The 12,357-nt window shown below is 35.4% G+C and overlaps 1 pseudogene; it reads left to right on the plus strand.

The window, feature by feature from the left end:
- The first annotated feature begins 10,770 nt into the window (after positions 1-10,770).
- On the plus strand, positions 10,771-11,280 carry LOC100630563 (large ribosomal subunit protein uL23 pseudogene; annotated as a pseudogene).
- The last annotated feature ends 1,077 nt before the right edge of the window (positions 11,281-12,357 follow it).

Here is a 12,357-nt window from a genome sequence, read left to right on the forward strand (position 1 = left end):
AATAAGCAGAGGCATGGTTTACACTTCGGTCAGTTTGGGGGATGTGTTTAGTTTTTGAAATTGCATAGGAACATCACATTGTTTAGGAATCTAAATGATACAGTGTAAGCAGTTTGATTTTAATTATTTATAATTTTTTGTATTGTACACAGCTCTTTCTCTAATTCTTTTTTTCCCATATCTTTTCTCGTAAATTCCTGTATAGTGACTTGTCCTTAATCCTCTTAATCTCTTTTGAAGCAATCTATCTCATTTATCTTCTGCTTTACACTTTCTATTTCTTTCCAGACCCAGCTTTCCCATTCAATAAACAGGAAAATCTTCAATGAGGCATGATGAAGCAAAGTAATATTTATATATTGATAAGATATATACATGGTTAGTACTCACCTAAACTATCGATTTTCTTTTTTGCTAACTCCTGTGCAAAGAGTGGGAAGGATTAATAAGCTTCTGGGCTAGAAATTATCAATAAAAGAATATTTTAAGTAGACTAAAATTGTTCAGAAGAGAATAATAAGAGAAATAAAATTGCTTGAGATTGTTAAAGCAATAAAAAAGAGCTGAAAGATTTTTTAATTCAGAGAAAGAAAGAGCTGACACTCTTTTTTATACAGACATAAAATAAAACAATTAAAATATTTGTGGATGATTTAATTAAGCAGTAATGTTGAATATGTTAATGGTTTTCATTGAAAAAGTAGAATCTCACTGAGAGGAAAAATATCTTTAATAATTTTAAGGCATCTAGGTTAGAAATGTCCTCTATATTTTTAACTATTTTTTATTTGCACATTAATTCATTCAACACTTTTGGATGAGGCATTAAGAGAGGTTGGGGGATTAATATAGCAAAATGTGTCCTCTTTCCCAAAATTCTCATTCTCTAGTGAATGAGGCAGACAAGACCCAAGGTAATTATAAACAATGGAAAGGGGTATGATGGAGATTGTGGTTTACTGATGAATTACCTATCAATTATCCTAACGGTTTTTATAATTCACTGGAATTAGAGGAGATACTGAATTTAAGAGATGACTGATCATTAAATGTATAATAAGACACATGATTTTGTGCCCTTATTTACAACATAGATACCAATGTTTTTAGTTTTTTTTTTTTTCTTAAAATTGCCATCCACTCTGCTTTGTAGTCAAAATTTCCTGAACTCTTTGCTAATTCACCTGTGATGGCTTCATCTGGCCTCTCTTCTACAATCTTAACTAAGTTCTAGTCAAAATATAAGCTCACTCTCCCCTTACTCTTTATTGTTTTTCATGAGTAAATAAATTTCATGTTTCAACCTACTACTGATCCATGACACGAGGAAAAACTGAAGAATGGACGATGTTTAGCCTGGCAGGAGAGAAGGAGTGGTTAGCAGATAGAAACGGTATCAAGCATATTCTGCATGATTTTGAGAAACAGAGCTCAAAATATGTTGAAATATCATGATTATAGGATTTCATTAAGAGTTTGGCAAATATTGAAGGCCAGTCATTATACCACAGGCTTTTGAAAATATGTTATTTATTAAAGAGAGATATTATCCACATACCATAAATGCAACATTACTGCATGAACTGTTTTTTAAAATTAATCAAAGTAAACAAGGCTAAACAGCTTAAAAATATTAGCAAGACAATCAGTGTTCTTTCTAGTTGAAGCAAAGGTGATTAAAAAGATTAATTTATAAAGATAAACGTATATTCATTATTGAAGAAAGAGTATAAAATAAAGTTACATTTTTTATAGTACTAAAAGATGCTAATCTTATTATCTTCAAATGCAATGGTCTCTTTCAAAAGATAGTAATTAGTGTGTGTTTCAGTGCTTTAAAATAGGTTTACGCAAAATGTACCATGGGTCAGTTGATACTTAAAATATGTTCCAATTTGCCATATGCATTATTACCTAATTACCAACAATTCCTAGTTTCAGAAATACTCATTTATTAATAATAAACCGTATTCTAGATACATAAGAGTAAAAAATACTGGATTTATTAATATAAGCTCCTTGCTTATGTGGACAAACTTTTGGGGTCCCTCTCCTGGGTTTAACAGGCGAATCTAGCAAGCGAGCCGCATAGCTTTAAAGTCGGTGCAGAAATCCGTGCTGTCCTATGACGCAGCCGTGCAAGGCCATCTTAGGCCCCTGTTAGAAGGACCTTGCAACCCCACACCTCATGAATGAAGACGCCAGCTGGACAGATCCACAACAGGAAGGGATAACGAGTTCCTGGCTCTCACATTTCCCAGCTGCACATCTTCGAGACGGAGGGAAAAAGTGACAACCCTGGTCCTTGCCTCACTCCACACGTAGATTACACCAACATTACAAGCCTCGTTTGATACATAACCAAAAAGCTCTTGTTCACGTTATCCCTGAAGCACACGACTATTAGATGTGTGAGCCCTTTCCTGCACAGACACTGCTTTGTTAAAAAATATATAAACTGCGCTCAGATCTGTATACCTCGGAGCAGTTCCTTAGAATACGCTGTTGGACTGTTCCCAGGACTTGAGTTCCTCATTTTGATTCTCAAATAAACACCTCATTTAACCTTTACCCAGACCCTTTATTTCAGTTGACGCTTACGAGGACTTAAGGTTTTAATTGTTCGCTTTTTTAAAGAGAAAATGAAAAAGGATGACTCATGTTTAATGTTTAAGCCTCAATCTTTCAGATCAATGCTGTTATATTTTATTCTTCTTACAAAACTTCTTCGTCTAGATAATTTTCATCACTCCTCATTGATACAATCAACAAATACCTATCATCTTCCTCCTAAGTATCTTATCTTCTTCCAAGTTTCCTGTCTTAAGTTAGGAATTTCTCAGTTTTCTCTGTAAACCAAGAACTCCACAAACCCAATACTCTTATGAATTAGACTGTGCAAAATACATTGACTCCACCTTTCTTTCACGTCTAATATCATTTGGAACTATATAGTCTATCAACCTGCTATTTACTTTCCATGTTCATTGTAATATCTTAATAACTATGTATATTAAAGCAACTGTTCTCTAATTAATTTTCTGCTTTAGCCCCTCCCCCAACAAATCCATTCTAATATGTTCATTACACTCTGTCATTTACGTGCTTAAATAATACCACTGTCTCTCTCTTATAAGGAAGACATAGGTCATACTACTTAACTCATCGATTAACACTCTCCAAAATCCAACCCACTCTTTTTAACCAATCTCTCACTAGTCCCTGAAATAAAGCCTTCTTTCCAACTCTTTCAATTTATCCAAAAAAAATGACATCTCTGAATCTCAGGTTTTCATGAATGTCTTGAACGTCTATCTTAAATGTCTATCCTTGGCCTTTTGTTTAACTAAATACAACGTTTGAGTTCTTATTTGAATATTATATTAAAAATCCCCAATTTTTATAATCTTAAACTATACTAATCTCCCTTTATCTGACCTCAGATTACATTTTTCATGCGTACCAAAGCTTTGGGTCCTTAATTACATATTACTTTGGGTTATTAAATGGTTAAGTTTTACCTACATATCAGATTGAACAAATGGACCTGTGTTCTGTTTATTTTATTTTATTTATTTAACTTTTTTGAGGAAGCCCTGAGCTAACATCTGCTGTGAATCCTCCTCTTTTTGCTAAGGAAGATTGGCCCTGAAGTGACATCTGTGTCCATCTTCCCCTATTTTATGTGGGGTGCCTGTCACAGTATGGCTTGATAATCAGTGTGTGAGTCCATGTCTGGGAGCCGAAGCTGCAAACCCCAGGTCGCCAAAGCCGAGTGCGCGAACTTAACTGCTATGCCACTAGGCTGGGCCAGTCTCCTGTTTATTTTATTTTTACGGTTAGAGAATATAATTTATTTGGTATCTAATCTAAAATAATAACTTGTTGAATGACTTTTGTAATGATACAAAGAAAATTCAGCCTATCCATATTTAACCCTGCATGTCATTACTCTTTCTTTTCTTTAAACCACTTTATTGAGATACAATTGCCATACAAAAAGCTGGACATAGTTAATGTGCACAAATTGATGAATTCAGAGATAAGTATACATCCATGAAATCATCACCAAAATTTAAGCCATAAACATATCTGTCACCTCCAAAACTTTCTGCCCTTGGATCAAGGCAGCAGGTCTGCCCAGGACCCAGCCGACTGGCACACCCAGGATCTTGGGCTGGGCTGGCTGGTGAAGGGCTTACTCTTTTTTATCTTCTTATTTTCCCTCAAAAAGATTCACATGTAAGCAGATGTGAGATCATTTTAAAGGTAAATTTTATCCTGTAATCTAATTTGATAAATATTTGTGTCATATTCAAAATGCTGTTAATCTGTTTTCTTGCATTTGCTTGTTTTTGTTGACATTACTTTCTAAGTCACGTAGACTTTTGAAATCATTTTTGTCTCTTCCACATGCTGTAAGCCTCGCTCACATTCAGTGACTTGCCAAGATTATAGTTTCTATCTTCAAAACATTCTTATTTTCATGAAGCCCAAGACATAAGTTCAACAGTTTGAACATCAGTGTCATGCATTAACTCTAAAGTCTTCAAATGCCCCTAGTCACTGCTCTTTTGATATTTTATTTATACAAATATAAATATATGCCACCGCTCATTCCATTTCATATTTTATTCCATATGTCCATTAAATTTCTACCTATTATTTGGACTGTATTTGAAATTCTATTCCTATTGTGAGCCATTTCCGATGGTTCAATGAGATGGGAATAATTCAATATGTAATTTCACTTTTGTAATAAATTATAATACCACCCAGCATTCTCCCCTGTCCCTTCTATTCCTCCTGTATCATTTTATTGCCTAAATAATGTTGTTTAGCAAACAATCACAAAACCTCAGTGGCATGAATTAATAAGCATTTATTTCGCTCACCAATGTGTGATCTGATCTGGGCTTCGCATGGCTAACCTCTTGCTCACATATATACAGCAGGTCGTTCAGGTGGCTCTGCTGATCTGGCTGGGTTCACTCACATATCTGGTGGTTGGCTTCAATTTTCCTGATGCTGGATGACCTAAAATGGAACAACTAAAGTGAATTGCCTCTCGTCCATATGTTTCATCCTCTAGCAGGCTAGTCTGTAGCCATTGTGCAAGTGGTGAAGAGTTTTTACATCATTCATGTAATTAATCTATCATATCATTGAACCTAAAAGGTCAAAAGCTTTACCGCTAAACCTTTTTAGTAGTCTGTTTCTGTATCCTGGGTGCAATTTAGATTCTCTGAAGGACACATTCTTTTCTGGTTCACATGCAGACAAGCAGGCTCCAACTGATGCGTTCTATTGTCTTGTCACTGGTGAGATTTAAGAAGTTGTTATAAACTTAGGAAAAGATAGATTGTTCTGTATCCATGGTAACATGTAGCCCCCATGTAGTTCACTCAAATAATAACAACTTGCCTCAATGAACACCCTCCAGTGTCAGTCCCTCACTTTCGAGTATCAGTCAATCAGAAACAGTCGCACCGGTGAACAGGTCTCCAAGTACCAACCAGTGAACAACAGCAGTATCCCCAGAGTAACCACACATCTATAGATGATGCCAACTCACACCTCTAAAAATCAACCAAATCCCAAACTCCACAAGTCCCCAAATTCCCATACAAGATCTGCCATCTGCTCTGCTTAGAGCCTCATAGCTCCCTGAGCAGCACAGCCCTGCCTGACTACAGTAAGCAATGCATTCAGCTTTGTCTTTCTATATCAGCTATTGCGTGGGGGTCTTAACATGGGTGAGACGTAGCTGTGTAGTACCACTCTGCCTCCAGCTGTAGCAACATCAGTGTCTTGCTACATCTGGATAGCAGCTAACTGTATGGATCTGAAGATAGAAGTCTACTGTTGGCATCCTCTCTTTGTTCTTCAATTTTGTAGCATTCGTAGTCTCTGCATAAATTCTCTTTCAGCCCGAAACAACTAAAGCCTTTTGTTTTCCCCCTGCAGTGAATTCCTAAGGACACACGGTGGAACAGTCTTTGGCTACCTTGTACATTTCATTATATTTTGTCTTTTATTATAATTAGCTGTTTATTTTGACCTATTATAATAATTTTTTTTTTTATTATATGTGTTTTACGTTCTGTAGATCCTAGGACAGTTCCTTGTCTGTCTCGGGTCTTAATAAACATTTGTTAAATTTAGACAATATACATGATCAGTGATTTAAAGATAGTAAATTCATTATTATAGTTCAGTTTTATATTCATTAAAATAAACTTTACATATTTTATCCAAAATTATTTCATGTGTGATTACCTTTACATTCAAGTAGAGAGTACTCTTTGCAAATTTATTACTCTTTCCCATTTCATCATAGGTAACCAAATTCTCTGCAGGGGTTCAGCGCTGTATATCTCCTGAAAACTAAGCGAACACATTATCTGGCTTCAGTTGTACTTTATCTTATCTCACTAAGAACCTTATCTAAAATGCCAGCATGAACATTAAAATGCTTTATCCTGAGCCAGAAATGCAATGGATGCTGACAAATTACCCTGATTTAAGTCGGTGAAATTTCTAAAGACAATCTACGGTGGTCATCGTCTCTCTCAGACTTCCACTGGAAAATTAGATAATGTTGGCTGCTCTAAGTCCTGTTTGTCATTTCCGTATTTTTAAAAGTTATTATTCATATGGACTTGATTGACAGGTCAAATTCTGTCCTTAAAAAGATTTTTTTTGATTCGATAGCTGCTATTTCTCTTTGCTTCTTTTCCTTTTCTATTTTTCTAATCAATCTTACAATCAATTCTTCTCGCCAGTCTTCTCTTAAATTCTAATGCCATCTTTCTGAATGCCCTAGCTTCAGGCCCCACAAAAGTAAAATTCTATAATTTAAGACATTCGTGAGCAGAATTAAGAAGCAGGAAAATTGCAGTTTCTCTTATCCAGCTAGAAAAATAATCGAGATTCTCAATGTAATTCTAGTCCACTTTATGCATATATGCCTTTCTACACAAGTTGCAATGTATAGCAATAATAAAAATATGAAGTTACATAAATATGGAAACTGCACAACTCATTTCTAATTCTCATGAAGTATGAAAGAAAAACTTCACGATGATATTTGTCCTAATATAAATATATTACTAGCGTGTATTTTCTTGAATTGCAGTTCATTTTATTTGAGTTTCTAACTAGTGTTGTTACATGTGTACCTTGCAGAGATCTACCAGAACGAACTCAATTAAGCACAAGTTATAAAATAAAGGCATACGTTTTGTATCTCTCAAAGAGCTTATAAACATGAACTTTTATTATTTGAGCTTAAATGAGATCTCTTATTCCCTTAACTAGGACCACAAACAGTAGTTTTCTTTCAATTTTGAAAACAAATTTTAAGATAGCAATGTTATCTCTCATAACTTACAGTTACAATAAAAATTCATAAATATTCATAAATTTATGAATCATAGAATTGTAGCAGTTTGTCCAGTGTGAATTCCTGTTTTACATTCAAATAAAATGTGATACCTAAAAAGTATCTTCTCATTTCTTATTTATGATTTTGAGAAAATGATATCAATATTTGGAAGGTTATTGGTCATAAAATAGAAACAATTAGCCTCTTGCAGAGCTGTTGGATACCGCACTGGGGCCAGGAAAAAGCAATTATAATAGATGATTATCTTTGGCCAAGTCACTCCGAAGGAGAAATCAAGGGCAAAATGTGATGCCAAGTCTATCTCGTTTTATAAAACAGGAGACAATATTGTCCCTTTTGTCCCAGAGGCAGCAAGAGGAGCAATGGTTAAGCTCAAGGCAGATGGAGAGATGGATTCAGGTAGTGAGAGCCTGAAAGGCTGGAACTAATAACAACAGAAACATAGTTTCTCTGGTTCGAGAGACGATGCTCTGTGAAGTTCCTCTTAGGCAAAGCTTGACTTGGTTTCCTGGGGTGCGAAGGCTGAACTACTCTATAGGCAGCTGATAAATCCAGTAAATAGGAAAATGTTTGACTCTTGAAATGATAAATACAAAATTAATTTAAGATATTCTGTATTTGTATCGAGAGAAGGATTAACGAACTTCAACAAGTGGTAATTATGAAAAATGTGTTTTCAGAGGATCAAATAAAGGTCAACGATGTAGCGACCCCAGTTCTACAGACTTCCATATTGCAGAGTGCGTCATTGGGCAAGTGAATCATAGTGATCGTTTAATATGTGGTTAGATTGTCTCCATGGTACCAGCTTGTTTTTATTATTTACTTTCTGTAAAGAAGGGCTTGTGGTTTATTTTTGTTATATCTTAAGAGCAGCTGATGAGTCTTCATTTTAACCAAGTGTCTTTTATGACAATAGGTAAAAAGATTGAAGGCATCTGAGCGAACAAAGAATGGACAATGAAAGCCCCAGGCAAACAATTTACTACTGACAGAGGCACTTAGCCATTCAGTAAATGAAGCTGGATTAGAACTAGAGCATACGTGCTATTTTTATCTAAGTCAGATATTAACATTTTGAGTCAATATTTGAATCCAACATCACAGCACATTTTTATTTTTAAAAGCTGATGTTGTTAAGCCAGGTAATGTACAGTGCATGCTCAAGCCATTATGTTGTTGAACCCTTGCATCAGTTCTATGCAGATGTTACTAAAATGATGTCTACTTTTTTAGTGAAGACTGTGATGCACAGAGAAGGTAATTTGGGTACAGCAACGTGTTTGTTAAATGATGGGGTCAGAACCTGAAGCCATGCAGTCCAGTGTCTCTGTTCTTGTTGAATATCCTATTATTGCTCAAAATATCCACCAATCTCACGCCCTTTTGAATTTAAGAGTGGTCCTACAACTTGCCTTGGTTAAGGAATTTGAGTAAAAATGACACGGCCACCTCTAATTGAAAGCTTAACAGGCTTACCCATGAAAGTGGTGAAATTATAGATAAAGGTCATTCAGTCAGCCTGATCCCAACATGAAGACAGTGTGGAGGAGAATTAATGCCAATCTGAGATAAACCCATAGGATAAAAACCTTTATGGTTATAAGCCACTAAGAATTTTTACTATTGATTACTGCAGCATGACCTAGCTTATGTCAACTGGTACAGATCAAAACCACTATATTATCTGGCTTTTCAATGCATAGTATGCATATACTTAGGGCCAATTCACATTCAAGATTTTATTAGTTGATACCTATATCAGATAAGGAGGATGCTTATTTCCTTTAATGGAGAAAACAATATCTACTGATCAAAATCAGAGAAAGTCAAATAAATGTGCTAAACCAAAAATGAGAATTTCATGTTTCAGGTAAAACAAAGAATGTTTAAACAATCCAAAGCAATAAGATCAGATTTTGCAGCCGAGTCTCAGGAACAAATGGCTCCTTCTTGTCTCTCATTGTATATCAACTTGGTTCTCTTTTATCTGGACATATATTACCCATGTACATTATGGTTTTTATCTCCAGAGAGACACTGACTTGGTGTCGCTCTCAATTTTAGTTTGAAAAACTCCTTGGAAACACTTCTGCTGGGTTCAGGTGCACAACTCTGGACCATTCAACTGTGCTATTGAGCATGGGTCAGTCTAGGCAACCCATTTTAATGACAGTCTTCCTCCCCTCCAGCACACACACAGAACAATCCACTGTACCCAGAGAGAGGGGTCCACATAAAGACATTGCAGCCCTCACGGCAGTCATGCAAACAGTGGGGAAGTTCCAATTCCCAGGTGAGAAGATGGATCCTTAAGCATGTAGTCCACCATTTTGTAAATCCATCAAAGAAGAATTTTACAATGATTATCAGTATTTAGAAGTTTTCTCATTAGGGTAAAGAATGATGATTTATGAGCATCTTGTCCTTAATTGGAATGCTATGATTTCATGTTCCTGATAGGCAATTATGGCAGTTATGACTAGTCTTCTACTAAATTGTAATTCTCCACTTCTTTCTTACTGAAAAAAGCCACTGTATTTCTGGATTGTAATTTTTGTAGCCAGCAATGTCTTTCCAGATCCTACCTGCATCTAGAGATGATCTTATGATACAGTTCTGACCAAACTATGTAAGTCACTAGTAGGAACTTGGAAGAAAACTTAAATAGCATATATTTGGCACAGACTCTTTAGGCTTTTGGCAATTTCACTTTATTTTTTCCTAGAATGCAGATGCGAAAACTGGAGAAGCTGGGGGCCTCTTGATACTTTGAGAAAGAGGAATTAAGGTGGAATCTTAGACCATTAATGAGAAACTTTTACTGCAGACCAGTCCTGATCTCTCTATTCACCTACTCAGAGACTTTTAATTGGATAAGTCACTTAAATTCAAATATGTTTAGTTACCCTTAATTGGATCCTCTTTAACTTAAAACCAGATGTAAATTCTAGATGAAACAGTTGATTCCAAGGAGCTTCTTTATAAATTATGATTGTAGCCATAGATTTGCCTTTACTTCTCAAACAGGCTTTATTTAAAAAAGAGTATGTCTTATGTAAATATTAATGCCACAATAAACTGAAAACATCTTCATCTTTTTGATTATAGAAGAAAATCTAAAATGGAGTCCAGTTATTACATCTAGAGGTGATTATGTGTTTATTTTCTCTGCGTTCATATTTGCCAGATGACATTTATTTCTCCCTTAATGTCATTATAACCCCAATTTAGACTTTCAGTCTTTAGACTAAGTGTTACATTTAACAAACTCTAATACACACAACACAAAACGAGAGAGGGATTACAGGATAATCAGAATAAACATTCCCATTTAAGAGAAAGGCATGCTTTGGACAAAGATGGTGCTGAAAGGAAAGAAGGAATCTCCTGGCCCTCTCAAAGCTGAAGCCAAAGCAAAGACTTTGAAGGCCAAGAAGGCAGTGCTGAAAGGCATTCACAGCCACACAAAAATAGAAGACCCACATGTCACCCACCTTCTCGCAGCTCAGGACACTGTAGCTCTGAAGGCATCCCAAATAGCCTTTGAAAAGCACTCCCAGTAGAAACAAGCTTGACCACCAAGCCATCATCAAGTTCCCCTGACCACTGAGTCCACCATGAAGAAGATAGGAGACAACAACACACTTGTCTTCATTGTGCATGTCAATGCCAACAAGCCCCAGATCCAGCAGACTTTGGAGAAGCTCTATGACATTGACATGACCAAGGTCAACACCCTAATAAAGCCTGATGGAGAGAAGAAGGCATACGTTCCACCAGCGCCTGACCATCATCCTTTTGATGTGGTCAACAAAAATCCTTTTTTAACTTCCTGCTTATCTTTATCAACCTGGGAACTAAGATTCTGAATTATCGATTTGCCTTAACATGAAGTGAAACAACCAAATATTAGTCGATCAAAACTTTATCATCTGAGGATAAATTTTTTTCATGACACCAGGGATAAAATGTTCATAATGATACAAACTGCGATTATCAAGACTATAGTTTAAAGGCACAAAAACAGGTAGGCAAAATCAGGACCAGAGGATAATCATCGTAATTTGTATTATTTGTTCGCAATTTCTTATTTCCTCTTATTCTTTGTCATGCTTCTCTATAAGCATAATATACTTTCCCTGACCATTAAATTAAAACTCTTGGAGATTTGACATGCTTTCACTAATGAGGAGGGAAAAGATGTGACATTTGTTCCATCTGAGCAAAAGGCCTTAATGTACTTTTGTGGTTTATTGACCTTACTCCATCCTTTCACCATAAAAACAAGATGACCTAGGTTGTTATTACTCCCTCAAATTGAGTTTCAGAATGAGAAGACACGTAGAGCTGAGTCCAGTCAAGCCCAGAAAAAACAGGAGAGACTGCAAGAAGAGTGGTATTTGGCACATATCCTTTATGCAATGCTAGCAAGGAAAAAATTCCATTTGTAAGCCAGTGAACTATTGGTGATTTCTGGTACTATAGCAGAAAAAAAAATGGCCAACGTAGCAATCTCCTTATTTCCTTGAATATTTAAAATAAATAGGGTACATAATGCTTCCTACTTTAAAAGGTAAATAAAAAGAACATTATGAAATTAATCTTATAAGTGAGAATTTAGAGTAATGGCATATTTGAATACAGATAAATCATTACTAAAATTGAGGCAAAATTATTAAAGGTTTCTATCTTGTTATTGGCTTATAATCCTCTTACATAATTTTGAGGAAATTATGATAGTGTTATCTAGCTATCTATTCCATTTTTATTGCAGCTAATGATATCGCATATTTATATAGTCTCATTGGGGATTTGTATAATAAATCTACTAAAGCTATGATAATTATCAGTCCCTTGCTATTAGTAATAATAGCTTATACTCAAGGTGTCTTTTAGGTAGTAGGACAGAACAAAGAGTAAATTAGAAATAAGCAGAAAAAAAATGA

The sequence above is a fragment of the Equus caballus genome, chromosome 30 (genome assembly GCF_041296265.1).
Source record: "Equus caballus isolate H_3958 breed thoroughbred chromosome 30, TB-T2T, whole genome shotgun sequence".
Taxonomy (NCBI): domain Eukaryota; kingdom Metazoa; phylum Chordata; class Mammalia; order Perissodactyla; family Equidae; genus Equus; species Equus caballus.